This window comes from Macrosteles quadrilineatus, unplaced genomic scaffold (assembly GCF_028750875.1).
Source record: "Macrosteles quadrilineatus isolate MER2022 unplaced genomic scaffold, UCM_ALF_1.0 Scaffold_3__2_contigs__length_128488019, whole genome shotgun sequence".
Classification (NCBI taxonomy): Eukaryota; Metazoa; Arthropoda; class Insecta; order Hemiptera; family Cicadellidae; genus Macrosteles; species Macrosteles quadrilineatus.
Window position 1 is genome coordinate 72,252,248 of NW_026542596.1, and position 16,299 is coordinate 72,268,546.

General features: G+C 30.6%; 1 protein-coding gene across 1 annotated transcript in view; it reads left to right on the forward strand.

Annotated features, from left to right (window-relative positions):
- Positions 1-658: 658 nt before the first annotated feature.
- Positions 659-16,299, forward strand: part of LOC128990179 (uncharacterized) — a 94,136-nt gene continuing 78,495 nt past the window's right edge. The window contains exon 1 of the mRNA XM_054412462.1: positions 659-749. The gene's annotated coding sequence lies outside the window, so the exon portion shown is untranslated. The remainder of the gene's footprint in view (positions 750-16,299) is intronic.

Consider the following 16,299-nt stretch of genomic DNA (forward strand, 5'->3'; position numbering starts at 1 on the left):
GCTAATCTTGTTTTCACATTGGATTCTAATTTTAAAAATCAATCTAAACGGAATCTTACCTATTACAGAATAACATGAGACTCTTGTCGAAATCAAGCCAGAATGTATCTAAAATAGATTATACGTTTATTTTTTGTTACGTAGTCTATCTATTAACGTACTGAAATTAATTCACCAGAGCCAGGTTATTTCATCCTCAGTCACTTGAATTTATTTTGCAGACAAGAAATAGAATAAAATTTAAAACTTATTGGCATGTACGTGCGTATAACAAGTAGTATCATGTAGGTTTTCGATTATCGAAGGAACTACAAAAATGTTTTGAAAATGAGATAACACTGAACAATGTGTTCGTTTCGTCTGATAAAGTAACTCAATCTAATAATTTTCAAACATAAAACACAACACACCATCTTAAACTTGATTACAACCAGAAAATGTATTTCGCCTTCAAGGACACTAAAAATACGATGTTTACAAGTGTATTGTAAGAGATCCATGAATTATGGAATTACTCGGAGATTTATGTTCGGTTGTGATTTCGGGTGAAAAATAGGTTTGCGACTTCATTGAGGGCTGCACGGGGTGAAGGGGAGTGGGGGCGTGAATGGGTGACGTCACTAGGGGGTGGACCGCCCCCGGGGTATAAATGTGTGGAGCGCCGCGGCGCTGCATACCGCGTCCCGTCGTCAGAGAGTAGCCTATAGCACGTAGCTTCAAGTATCTACACACACGCACGTTGGTCCACGGTAAGACAAAGGCACATGCTTGTGGCAAACACTTTTTATGTTTTAAAATCCTTTTTTATGGCCCGGGATAGATTTTTTGCACTTAAAAACAAAATTGGTGAATGGCGGGATTTGAACCCGGGACCTCAACCGCCGTGGTTATGCGCTACGCTTTTTAGACTTGTTAGCTCTTCAGGTTTTTTTAATACTTTGACCTCGTTTTAAAACAAAAAGATTGAAAGTTCGAATAAAAGATGTGATGTGAGCGACGGTCAACTAAACTTGTTGAAGTAGGGTAGTTTTGTGACAGATATAAAATTAAGACAGTAATACAATGAAAGTGACATAATTCTTTTAATTGCACAACCCTTATCAAATTGTTTTGAGTTTAAAGAAATTGGGCTGGGGATGATGTGAAAGTATTAGAAAGAAATAAAGAAAATCATCATTTAAATTAAATACCAATCTTACAAAATGATAAGTAAATTATGTACACAGTTTGGAAACCCATAAACAAAAAATGTATTACTGAAAAATAAAAAAAATGTATTACTGAACAATTCTAAGTTGTGTATACTATACGTTTGGTTTGTTCATGCATTTACCCAACAAGAAAGTTGAAAATTACACTTCAATTAACTTACTGTATTAATGGTGAATTTCCCATATAGCGAATAAGCCATTACCGTAGGTCATAGTAAGACATAGACTCGAGAAAAATTTAATTTTTCGTTTTAATATTCCCAGGGGACAGAAAACATAATGCATTTGTGCACTTGAGTAAAACTTATTTTAACATATTTTTATTTTTCTAAATGTATAAACCTACGCTTATTTGAATGAATTCGCGAACCAGAATGATCGAACTATGGGAACGGGGGCTTATTGGGTAACAATTGGGTTTCTCGCTTTTGACTACAAAAACTACAAATTTTGCAATTTTTTCTAGGCTTAAAAACTTAGAGTTTAAAAAATAAACAATTAAGTATATTGAAGCGATGTTTAACGCTTCAATGGTTACGAAAAAAAAAACTGATTTAAAATTATTATCTTATTCTATGGATATAGTAAGTAAACTGCTGTATTTTACATGTATATGGATATATTTTAATGAACATTTGGCGGATTCATTTATTTCATACTATTATGTGAAAACTTTGCTAAAATACAAATCACTGTACCTTTCTTATATTACAAACCCTAAGTACTTAATAAAATAAAATAAATTTGACATGTTCATGGTAATAAAAAAATCCAATCAGACAAAATATAAATTCACTTAGTCTGCAGATTTGCTGCGGTGGGGGTATTTAACTGGGAAAGCTGTACAAAATTTCATTAAACAGCATAAAACATATTTCACTATTTTTATATCATAACCTGATATTATCAGTTATATAAATATAATATTTTACTAATGCAGTAAAGCTAATGGCATAAAGAAATGGCTTTTAAAGAAACACTTTATCTATAACGTCTGTCCGGATGATCAGTCGGATATTGAAATGCACATTAACGAGAATCAACCTATTGAAACTGATTGAACTACTGCCCATTTTTAGCGAATTTCCCTATAGCGAAGTAGCTATTGCCGTAGGTCTCATGGTAAGACTTGGACCCGGGACCGATTTAATTTTGTCATTTTGATGTCCCCAGGGGCTAAAAACACTATTCGATCAAATATATATATATACAGGGTGAATTTTAAATGAGTTCCCCCCCTACTTTTTTCTACATTTCTTAAGATATCAACTTCGGACCACGTCAGATCATTGTAGTGTAGTAAGTACTTCATTTTGACTGGATAAACATTTTTGGCCGCCATCTTGGATCCGCCATATTGGATACAAAATTTTTTTTCAAATGTAAAGGTAGGGTTGTGACTCATTGTTTCAAACTAAAATTTTACGCTGATTACAATGCCGCAATTAGTTTTAAAAAATCTTGATCCGTTCTAAAGTTATAAGGACTTTTTATAACTTTATTTTTAGCCCATTTTAACATTGTGCATTTACAAACTAAGACCATAATCTCAAAATAGTGCTAGATAAAGATAAGTATACACCACCATTTATTGTCGACCTATTATGACTTGGATATGACGGATGTATTTTTTCGGCCGCCATCTTGGATCCGCCATTTTGAAATGTGACAAATTAATTTAAATATGAAGGTGGTGTTGTGACCCATCATTTCAGACTACTTTTTTATGCTGAATTTAATGCCACAATCCGTTTTGCATTTTCATATTTGTTTTTTGAAATTATGGAAATTTAAGTAAGATAATTTTAATATTTCATCAAGAAAGCCTGAAAAACAAAAACGGATCGCGGCATTGAATTCAGCATAAAAAAGTAGTCTGAAATGATGGGTCACAACACCACCTTCATATTTAAATTAATTTGTCACATTTCAAAATGGCGGATCCAAGATGGCGGCCGAAAAAATACATCCGTCATATCCAAGTCATAATAGGTCGACAATAAATGGTGGTGTATACTTATCTTTATCTAGCACTATTTTGAGATTATGGTCTTAGTTTGTAAATGCACAATGTTAAAATGGGCTAAAAATAAAGTTATAAAAAGTCCTTATAACTTTAGAACGGATCAAGATTTTTTAAAACTAATTGCGGCATTGTAATCAGCGTAAAATTTTAGTTTGAAACAATGGGTCACAACCCTACCTTTACATTTGAAAAAAAATTTTGTATCCAATATGGCGGATCCAAGATGGCGGCCAAAAATGTTTACCCAGTCAAAATGAAGTACTTACTACACTACAGTGATCTGACGTGGTCCGAAGTTGATATCTTAAGAAATGTAGAAAAAAGTAGGGGGGGAACTCATTTAAAATTCACCCTGTATATTGAACGCGATAACTTGAGTAATTTTTGTCCGATTTTGATTGAATTGTTTTAAAGGTGTAAGGCGGGATAAACAAAGACCCAAAAAAACAAATAATTTAGTATATCGAAGTGTTTTTGTACGGTTATTGGTAACGGAGAAAATTAAAAAAAATATCAATTTAAAACTCCCATTTTATTGTTATGGAAAATATTGCGAAATGTTGTAGTTTGCTTGTTTATGGATATATTTTGATAAAACTTGGCAAATTTATCTACTTTACTCTAAGCTATTAATATTTTACGAAAACTATTCACCATTGGTTTCCTTGTAGCAGCAAACCTAGGTACTCATTAAACCTAATGTTATTTAAATATATTTAATTGAAAATATATTCAGACAAATTCGCATATTCGGAAGGTTTGCTTTGGTGGGGTATTATTTTGATACTATTGCTATGTTAACACTGATATTTATTTGCACTATTAACTTGGCGATGCGTATTCGTCATTTAAGCTTATTAGACTTTGTATAATAATAAATCAAGCAATGATTATTAATACAAGGAAGTAAATTAGTACCCATCATAACTAAGAATCATAAAAGATCATTAGTAAAAATGTTATTTTATTACACAATTAGTAATAACGTGTTATTTAAATACATATTTTAGGAATACGAATTTTCAAAGGTGATAAGATGGATAATATTTTAGATATGATTTATCATGCATAGGTGGTTTTAATTAGATGTATACCACATCTAATTAAATTACACGTTTTTTTTCTCTTCATAAAAAATTGAAAAACATATTTTTGACAATGAGTTAAAAATAAATGGACATTTTAACCAAAGCAAATAGATAGTTTTAGTTATAATTTTAAAAGAACGTATTATGTCATGGATATAAATTACGTAATACATACTTGTTGTATTGAATGAGTTTATGCCCAGTAACTAATAACTTTGGAAAGTGGTATAACATAAAGTTGGTGCATAGCAAGAACTAATTCAAATAAAACAATAAATAAACAGTATCAGCAAACTAAAACGTACTTTCTAGGAGCAACTATGATATTTTATGGGTAAAATCAAAAAGTTGCAATAACAGTAATTGGGGTTGTACCATTGTACCATTTTGTTTAGAGTTAAAAGGATTATTACTAAGTTTTTGTTAAAATCTTTCAAACAGTTTTGTGAATTTTTGATTTTCGTAATTTTTTAGTGGTTTAATGAAAAAATCATCTTTAAAAATCCAAATCATAAAAAAAACTAAATAAAACACCTGGAGATACCATGTATTACCAAGTACATACTAAATTTAATCAAAAACAGACCACACTGTCAAAATTCACATAGACATATAAACACACACACAGAAACCACTTCGAAAACTACTTTAGTGGTTACAATGAAACCCAAAACGTATACATCCCCCCAAAACTCAAAATCGAAAATTTTGACGGAAATAATACTTTCTCCATTTACATCACTAGTATGGAGGATAACGTTTAAACACAAAATTAATAAATGCTGAGTAAATAATATACTTTTCACTGCATATATAACATTTTACAAAATGGAAAATTGTATCCTCAAAATAAAACTAATACTGCATTTAAGCTCCTAATCTCAAGAAGGGAAAACCTCTCTCTGCTAAGCCATTGACAACCTCTTGTATATGGTTAAACTATTCTCATCTACCGGTGTACAATTCATTATATAACGCAAGTACTTTGACAACTTTATCGCACTTTGAGCATTCATTAAAAATGTCATTAACATTTAGAGTATGAAATAAACTTGATTTTATGAAGTTAACATGGGTAGATCGCTATGTTTAAAAAACCTTCGACAGTTTTCATGACTCATAATTAACAATAATCAGTTGATTGGATTCCCTAAACTACTAAATTTACAATGTTTACTCTTAACATTTACTATCCAATACATTGTACAATTAGTTAGTGAAGTATCCATAAAATTAAATATATGGTATAAAACTGTTTAACTATTTAAATGCTGGATTGCTTGCTTGAATATTGCAGAACGGTAACCATGAAATCTTCCCAATAAAAAAATCTTCCTTAACACGTAAAGAAAATTCCGAAACGTCCATTTGAGAAGTTATAAAGACATTTTATTAAAGACAAGCAACGAAATGATCCTTCTTGTAAATATTTCAAAAATACTAGACCGTCTTCTGTTACGTCGTTATTTGTAAAAATAGTATGCAGTGATTTATAATAGTATTTGAATGAAGAATTTAAAGGTTATTACTCTTAAGGTTGTTAAGGAGCGCAGTTCTAAACCAATTCCGAACTATTTGGACCCTTTAACCATTGAATATATATTTAATGCTTTAACTCAATTCAGAAATATACTTAAAGGTTCCCCTTTTCCCACGAAGCCTAAGTTACAGGTTTACTCTCCTCAAAACCGATTCACCGACAAAAACCGACTCAAAACTCAAACTCAAACTCAAACGCCGATGAGGCGTATTCTCCTCAATCGATTCATCTCAATATTTACGTACCACCTACTTTTATTAAGTGAAAATGCAGGTGCAAGTATATTTTTGAACCTAAATAACTCCTTCAAACCAGCATTATTTTGAGGGCTTCAGTTTAAATAATATTTCCAAACTCTGCGTCGGAAAAACTAGTGATAAAACTTACATTTCTAGAAGTATACATGTTTTTGTTACTTATATTTTTTTAAATAAAAAAAATACATTGCTTAATTTAAAAATAAAAGTTTATAACTTTAACGAATCGTCTGAAACTTAATTATTTAAGTTCCACCAAATAAAAAATCTTGCAAGTTTGCTTTATTTCCACGAAGGATTAAGCTTAAAACGAGCATCAAAAACCAGCATTTACATTTCAAATTGTTGTTTTCGCGAATTGATGCTACTTTGAAATTCAAATATGGCTTTAAGAATGTTTTTGCTGGAAGTATTTTAAACACTTCGTTGTCACTCCTGTTTTTACTAATTTCTCTGTGATTTATATACTTCCCACTCCTAAAGCCACTTCTAAGGTTGAAATTGTTGACGTAAATACTTATCTACGTGTATTTTGGAACTGGCCCACGTATCTTGAAAGTGTGTATGTATACAGAATTCAAAAAAACCCTCTATTTATACAAAAAAATAGCCTACTTCTTCTTCAAACCAACAGAAAGCACTTTGGCAGTAGGTTTGATTTCATATTCTAGTAGCACTAACTATCTCATGAAAATTGAACGTAAACTAACAAAGATTGGTTGGTAATGGTAATCGGCAAGGCAATCGTAAATTAATAATTTGATTAACCAATAATTTATGAAGGAGAGTCAATTTGGACTGGTTTTATCACAAATTACCATTAGGCCTACCCGCTTTGACAGTTAGTTGATTAAAGGGAGAAAAACGTTTTAGCGAATATAATTATTCCCTTTTGATACAACCTTATCAACAGGAGTGCTAAATAGATGTTGATACAATTGAAAATAAATTGGCTACGGTATTTTAATGTTGCAGCCATAATCTATTTAACACTTTATTTTGAGGAATCGTGTTCATTAAATAAAAGGTGTATCAATAACAAATATTACATATTTATAACAAAACTCATTAATTTAGGGACTTTAATTTTAACATAAAATTAACATTAGCTTAAATTAGATATTATTATTCGGTGGGAAATAGTTTTAAGTTGATGATATAACAAGAAATAGTAAAAAAACTGCCTTAAAACAGAAACGTATTAAAATTCTTTCTGGTAGTAAGGATAATTAAAAGCGTATGGGTATAATCAATAATAATTAGACGTATTAACAAGTCTTAACGACACTAGGAGTGTAATCCATATTGTAGTGACTAGCCTACATATCATTCTATAAAACAAATATGGTACTCACCTACATATCCACAAACCCATCGATTATGATATTCCTAATTTGGGTTGAAAGGTTTTGAGTTTGGAGCTTAAATCACCTATTTTTGCTTATTAAGGATTATCTCACAAAATAGGACGACTGAATTTTATGATAAACCACAAAATTACCTACTAATAAAATATTGGTCGTGGAAATTTTATTCGTTCCATAGTTTTCTCGTTTAATTATCGGCCTATTAAGGCCGAATAAAAAATGGCTTACAGTAAGCAGCAAAGGAAATACTTGCCACTAGTTTTCTTCTTCGTGGGGCTTCTTTGGGCCAGTTTATAAAATCGGTTATTGATAATAATAAAAATTAGGCATACTTCTTCTTTTGCAGTTGAAGAATAAACGATTAGGGCATCAACTAATATAGGATGTCTGTTTAATCCTAGAAAAAGGTCAAAATATCCGAAATGATTTGAAACCGGACCAGCTGTCCTTGATCATTGGGCTTTTAATAAATGAATCCTAGCTTAAAAAACCCAGCTGATCTTGATTTATAACAACGCTGTCATTTCGGCCATTCAACAGCCATTTTCAACTGATCTTCTTAACATCTTATCTATACAAATATTGCACGAAAAACTTACTTTTGGAATAAATTTAAAAGATTTAAAAATACTGTTTGACTGTAGAAATTACCAAAGGTTAATAGTATCATTCAATCTTGAACAAGTCTTGGTACGATTAACAGCTAAGTGCGTTAAAAAGACGTTTGGTTAATCAAATGCTACGTAAGGTTCTTTAGGATATTTTACTATAACTTCACAAATTGATGTTAGCCTTACTAAAAAAAACGTTTACAAAAAGACATAAATATATATAAAATTATGTTTCTAAGCTATATATTTACCTAAAAGTCTAATTCTACCTAAATATTTAGTAAAAGATCTACTAAATACGTGGTGAAAATATGAACTCTCTATCTCAATTGGTTCTCAAGATATATCGATTTTTGTCAGCAAAATTTGTTGAAATTCAAACTTTCGGAAAACCGCGTTTGAAAGTAAACGTACGTTCAACACTTAGCGTAGAGTAATGAAAATAAAACTGTACAATTTATTGAATATGTGTATGAAACAAATCTAAATATGTGGTTTATATATTTATAATGAAAATATATCAAAGAAATAAAGATTATGGCGTTTCTGGCAAAAAATAAGGAAGTTTTAGTAAAAATGTGAAATTTCGGACATTAACGTGTATGCAAAAAATGTTTTTTTTTCATACTTAGGGTTAAGATATAGGTCTTAGGGTACTATATTCTTGTTCAGAAGGTTCAAAATGACAAAATCAGGCAAAAAGACTTTTTTTTTAAATTTAATGATTTTTCACTATTTTCAGTGGTGAATCGGCAGATCACGTAATAAAAATTCATTTCCAATGAGAAAATTTATTCCCAAAATGTCTCATGATATGCAAGCCGCAAAACACGAGATAGCAGATGATTTAAAGCAAACATTGTGGTATTGTAATAGAAAAAATCATAAATTTAATTACTGCAATCAAGAATACGATGCACTAAAGGAGAATGAACCCATTGAACTGAATATAATGGTAATACTAGCGTTTAATATCACTTGATCGGTGGATTTACCGAGTTTTTAAATTGATCACCAACAATAAAACAACAATGATTGTTGTTATGACTTTACTTTGTCAGAGGTAAAATGAGGATTTTGTCCCAGAAACTCTCAGGGTGTGTCTAATGTCTTCGTGTTGGTTTTATTTGTACTCTACATAAACTGTAATTTTACTAGTTCATGTACTTTATAAGATATAGGCTGTGTATGTTTACTATACTTGGCTGGTTTTACTGGATAAAACATATTTATGTAGAGCACTAGTTGGTTTCTCATCATTACGAAAATTATATAAACATAATGACAAAAACATAGGTGAAAAAAACAAAAAAACAGTTTTGAAACAAGTATTTTTTGAATGTAAAATAATAAATCCGTACCCAGTGTTCAAAAACAACGTTCAAAAGCCGATGTTAACCTATGAAACTAAAATTTAATTTTAATAAAAAAAAATATATTTTGTTTGTCATTTGATAGTAAAATTATTAATTTCATTAAACTTAGAACTAATACAATTCTAGGACCTTTTGAATGTAGAATACATGGTATAAAAGATAGTGATTATAGTCAGCAATACGCTTCCCTTTGAAGTATTTCGACTTTAATAAAAAGAACATAATTTCATTCGGCCTTCCTATTGAGCCTCTGAATATATAATGCTTTTATATTCTGTGGGATATGCAGATTTTGTGTATACACTGTAAAAAAAAAGGTGCATACATATTAACTAAATTAACATAGCATTCAACGGTTATTGTGTAGTCTTATGAATTAATTTAAAATAATTGATGTATATTATAAAAATATCTTATATAGGGAGATATATATATATATATATATATTTTTAATAAAGGTTTTTGTATATAAAAACTGTTTATACAGGAGGATTTTTTCCTTTTAAGCCGATTTTCATAATGAAATAGTCATAAATAGAATATATTAGCTGGCATGAAAAACTATTTAAATTTACTGTTTTAGTCAACAATGGTTTGATAGACTGTGCCAAAGTTGCAGTTTGTATTTCTGGTAGGCAATAAGTTTTTAATGAATAAATCGGAAGCAAAAGCAGTTTGACGTATAGGTGTCTTGCATTTAATACTAGATAATGACCTTGTTTATTTTGATAAAATACTATTATATATAATGTTGGAGGCACATTGAGCTTGAAATTAAATTAATATAAAATTAGCAGTTGAAAATATTCATAATATTTAAATATAATAGAACATTGTGGTTGCAATACACTGAATACAGCATTGTATACACTTTCTCGTGAACATTTTAGTGATATCATTAACTAACATTATTAGCTCCCGTTGGTGACATTGAATAAACCTACCTTATAACGATGCATTTTCTATAGCTTGGCAAATGTTCCCAGCACGTTATGTTAAAGCATTATGACGTAAATGTAGTCCTAAATATTATTTAGTCCTTTATAGTATAAATGTATCCTTTATATTTGTTAGATTTTGGGGTCAAATAAATGAGAGTGCACAAACAAGTTTTGTAGCACTCGTTTATGCCTCGAATGGCATATTTACAAAAATCTATTTTAGAACTATTTTATTTTATACTAATAACTAAAAGTGAACTAAAAGTGACTAATAGTGAAGTGCAAAAAACACCTTCTTAAAAAAATAATTCTTCAAAACACACTTAAAATACTACCTACTTTAAATTAATAGGAGTACCCTAAAATAATAATACAAAACATTGGTTAGTAAAAAATTACACTCAAGATTGGGTTATTCAAAATACTCAATATTTTATCAACATCGAATTGTAGAAGGAGTCTTCAAACAATCAACTCCATAATAAACTACGATGTAAATTAATGTCTTTGGAGTTTAACCTATAAATAAATAAAGGGTTACCACAATGAACTAAAACATAATGCCTAGTATTAAATAAAAGTCAACCCTATAGAATATAATAATCTTGATTTTTTTGCAAACAAACTAAAATTTGTATTTTCAGTCATAACTGTCAAAATACAAATGCTGTTTTGTGATGCAACGTCAATGTATTTATTCGGTCCAGGTAATATAAAAACCATCTATCTAATCTTCAACAGAGAAGGACAATTCAATGGTAACAAGAATGACATTGTTACTGGCAACTCGGTAGTTCCTTCGTTGCTTCCACAAGTGGATCTATTATATTTGGGATCACCCATACGTACATTTCCTTCCTCAAAACCTTTACCAAAGTATGAACATGTATATACATGGAATATTATGCAATTAAAACATAACCATATTAAAACATATCTCGTTCTAATATTTTTTTTTTTTAATTATGATCTAAATTTAATGATTAAATTTTAACAGTTAGTAAAATACACCACTAGTTTTTTGTTTTATTTTAAGTAAAAAAGATAAAATATACAGTTGAAAAATCAAAGCTTGAACTCCATATGCGTCATGGTAAATCACATAATACTGAAATAGCCTTTTCATTTCACTGTTAAGTAGTACAGAATGGTTTAAAATCTGCAGATTGATCTAAGCATGTTTTTTTTTTCAAAAATAGTATCTTGAGTAAAATATACTAAAACCCACACTATCCACAAAATATATTGCCTCTTCAAACATTTTTGTCATATTCACATAGCTTAATATAGTTTTATTTTACGATTTTGGTCAATTGTTTGTAAATTGAAATACTTATTTCCCAAGTAGTTACAGAAATTTCATAAAGAGCCTTTATTTATATCAATGCCCAACACAAGTAGTTATTCCACGTATTGCACCTGTCAACTCTGTTTCTGATATTCTTCAACGCGTCTACATCATTTATCAAACATCATTTGTTGTGCTTGACACTTCTCTTATGACGTGAAGACACCTGATCTATGAGCACAGAATGTGATAACAATTCAAATATGATGGATAGCATAAGACTCAAACATATACGTCACATATACGTATATACATTATTGTTTTATTATTTAATTTAAATATATTACCAATCCATTAGTCAATGATACAAATGTAGGAATATAAACCAGGGGCGGCGTTTCTTTTACGCCATACACAACTCGTTTTGGGTTAAAACCTAAAGCCTACATCACTTGGGAACAATTCAAACCAGCTGAGTCAAATACACTGATAAAACATTACCTAATCCATCCTTACCAATGTCTCAACTTAAACCTTTAACTATAAACTCTTTCAATTGCTACGTTTTAAGTTATTCTACGTAGTTTTGCATTGCTAGTAAAATAACCAAGCGGATCCATTCCATTGATATTTATCTCTTCTAAAAATAGCTACACTAGCTTATGGGCTGGTTAGCTTACCACTTTTAAAACGTGCCATCCTTATTGTATATATTTTAAACAAAACGTAATTTAAGTAATAGTTGAATTCGTAGAATCACGTTCGATATTCAGTGTTAAAACGATCAAAGATTCGCTCGGTAATTAGGCTATGGTTTCGTAAGAAATATTGAAAAGTCTAAGATATATTCCACATTTTCTAAAAAAATGTATTCCACATTGTAATACTATAATACCAAATTGATTGGTATCTAAATCAACATGTCCACACTATATAGACATAGAAGATGCACTCTGTTAAGAAAACGCATGCTCTGTGTGCGAAATGCTTATAAGTAGGCGTAATTGTAAAGTGTTTGAAGAAAAATACAAAATTAAACCCCGCCAGGTTTCCAATCACAGTTCGGCCCGACAATAGTGTAGGGGTGGTGGGGGAAGGGCGGTATATGATAAGCCTGCCGTCGCCAAAGGCTTTGAATTCTATTTAGTTTAGCGTTCTTGGAAAGTAGGACTCCGGTAAAATGAAAATTATAGAAAATTACCTCCGGACTCTTGTTAAAAGCTTTTCAAACTTATTCTTTGTTCTGGAGTTGGATCCCGTTTGATTTCTGAGCATTAATAAAACAACTGTTTTTTTTATTTTTTTTATTTGATTATCCGTGAATGTAATATCAATTGGAATTTTGTAAATATAAATAAAACAATTAAGTATTTACGTTACGTAAAAGACAATTACGGAAATTTGCCGTCATGATTGGTTGAAATTAAAGTCTTAACAAATTTTTGGGATCTAGAACCTGAGCTCTACCTTAGGTGAGAAATTAAGCTAATATCGAAATTTGCTATAATAATGGCATCATTGATTACAGAATGTAGAAGGATCCGTGCCTTTTGAAAATTACAAACCACGTAAAATTACTATGTGCAATACCTCTAACTACAAATAAACACTACCATATTACAATGAGTGTTAAAACTGGTAAGCTTTACTCTTGCTTCACAATCGGACGAGGATGCAGAAGACAATGGGGTTCTCAAAAGTCATTGTAAAATTGTAGAAAATTTGTGGATAACCTTGGAGATTATCCACTCCAACATTATTTGCTTTTAGGAAAAACATTAGATTCAATAAGTGTACAATGTTTTTCATTTGTAGGCTTGGTAAAAATAAACTAACATTATTTAGATTTAACAGAGAAAATGTACATGAAGTAAATGTTAACATCATAGGTTTATTTTTGTCGTAAGTTCAAATCAGTTTTTATTTTTTTCAACCCACCTAAAAAATGTGAAGGCCTCGGGTGGATCTGTACGTAAATATGTAAAACGGTCAATATACTTTGAAGTTAGGTACACAGGCTGTTTTGAAGTTTCAACTTCAGTTTTTGCGTGGAAAGCCGAACATACACCTCCATTTTATAATATAACATTTAAATATGAGATTAATGAATAGATATTAGATAAGTACTTCTACTATAAGTAGGAGAGAGAGCTGGTCTAGTGGTAGAGTGTTGGACTTCGGTCCGGGTTCAAAATCGTGAAATCCCCAAGATGGAATTTTATCTTAGTTATAATACTGAAAGTCCTAAATCTTACCCGAAGTAATGTGAAAACCAATGCCCCACTAGATTCCATCGTCTTAGAAAAAACCATCAACAAGTTATACTCCCGGAGAACTTCAATCCCATATATTAATCTTCGTAACCTTCGGATTTGCCAAAGAACCTGCATTATTTACTTTAAAATCAATAGCAACGAAACTGTATATAGTCTTTACGGTATTGTGATATGTCTAAAAGACCCCATCTAAAAATCAAATTGACACTATACAAATATTAGAAACACAATAAAATCTCTTTCAATATATTCATTTGATCTCTCAAAATATAACGAACAATTGATTAATATATTTTCCCCAATCAATAATTGATCAATTAATAATATTTTGTCAATTCAAAATGATGAAGTGAAATACTTTTGAAGTACTTTTGTAAAGGTTCGAAATACCAGTTATTATTTTGTTTGACATTATAACAACGCAGCGCATTACAGAGCGCTTCCTCCCTACTGTTTTAATATTTAACTGTTCCGTGGCAAATGGGCCATAAAAGAGCTGCAATGGTGTAAATTATCGGTTCTTCATGCTTAGGTTTACTTATGGAGTAGATATCGAGTTTAACTTAGCATGAAATGGCTATGAAATAATCGAATTTTTAATTGACTGAGAAATTAATTTCTTTTTTATAATACTGAAGCAAAAACAGGTGTTTTTTTTACAAGCGTTGTGGGTACAAAGTCTTTTAAATCCCTATGGAGTAAAAATCAGCTTTTGTAAACTTCGATTGTAAGTAATAGTATGTATCGATATTATTTATCGATTGATTTCATCGATAATATCTTTATTGTTGCATTATTGTCAATAGTTTAACATATCGATAGTTATACAGTAGTCAGAAGTCGTTTGAGAGGTTATTTTTCTTGAATAGTTTTTCGTTTACTAACTTAGTTTGTTAATGGTGAAATATGACGAAAGAAGTTCATCACACGGTCAGAAAGTTTATTTTCAACCCTCGTTCATTTTCCTCGTGAAACTTGAGCTCGGGTCGAAAAGAGTCACTTTACGCCCTTGTGATGAAATATACTATTATTTAGCTATAAGAAGGCAATTGATGATTTTTTATACTCTACTGTTCCAACTCACAAGACGTGATTTTATACAGTACGTAACTATTACCGACGCACATATTATTATTTCAGACCAATTAAAATAAGAAACTAAGTACTAAACTACAAAGTAATATTTGTAATGTGTGCATTATTATGATTGTGCCAACTACGCGTACAATCGTTATACATTTCTTTGACCTCACAGTCTCTAATTTTTACCCTACGATACGCTTATGATAGTAATTTGCGTTACTAATTATTGTTACAGTGAAATAGTTAGTTAATTCATCTTAAAGTAGCATTATTGCTGATAGAAATCGGAATAAACGGTATCAGCAATCTGACACATGCTTTTCCCCATCAACAACCATTATCATGGGTGTAACTGATAAATGGATAAAATCACAAAAATTAGAATGACTTTTGAAACCGTAACTGTTATGGTGGTTCATTTTATAACAGTTTAAAGGAATATTTTGTTTGTGTTCTATATGGTATAGTGAATTTTATTAAAAATCATTCAAAATGCTTTTGTGAAAATCCGATTTCTGTTTTTATGGGGAAATTACCATTAAATAATCATAGTTTCGAAAAACTAAAAAAAATCATAGAGACAACTCATATTAGTACCGTCTAATAGCCTTGTACCCACAGTCCAAGTTTGAATAAAATTGGACTACAGGTTTGGTCTTAAACATCCACGAACACACACAGACATTTGAAACTTACCTTTTGGGTTCAGTGTGATTCAAAACGTATAGACCGAGTTCTACAGGAAAATATAACTCGAAAATGTTGAAGAAATCAATACTTTCTCCATGTACCATAGGGGTACGTAAAATATCTGAGTAAATAAAATGAATTGACCACGTATATAAAACCCCAGTTATCAATAGTTCATTATTTACAATCCTTAACCTTCAGTTTACAGTATTTAAAAATCTTATCAACCCCCATGTAATCTGTAGGCTCCACAACAAAGACAAAAACAAATCCTAAACACAGAGACAAACAAACTACAAGACTATTGTACTGTTAACCCTCCCTTGTAAAGCTACCTAGGTTTACGTCGTCGTATCTTACCCTTCCCAGGTAGGGTTTTCATTAGGTCGCCGGACCAATATCTTTGCAAATGTCGTAGTACTACACAGATGTGGTTCGTAGTAGTATAAATGTTTTAAAAATTTGCAATAGCTGTCAAAAATCTCACTTTGTACATATACCTCGGTCTTCTGCAAGGTACGTTTATACATTATGTACTTTTAATT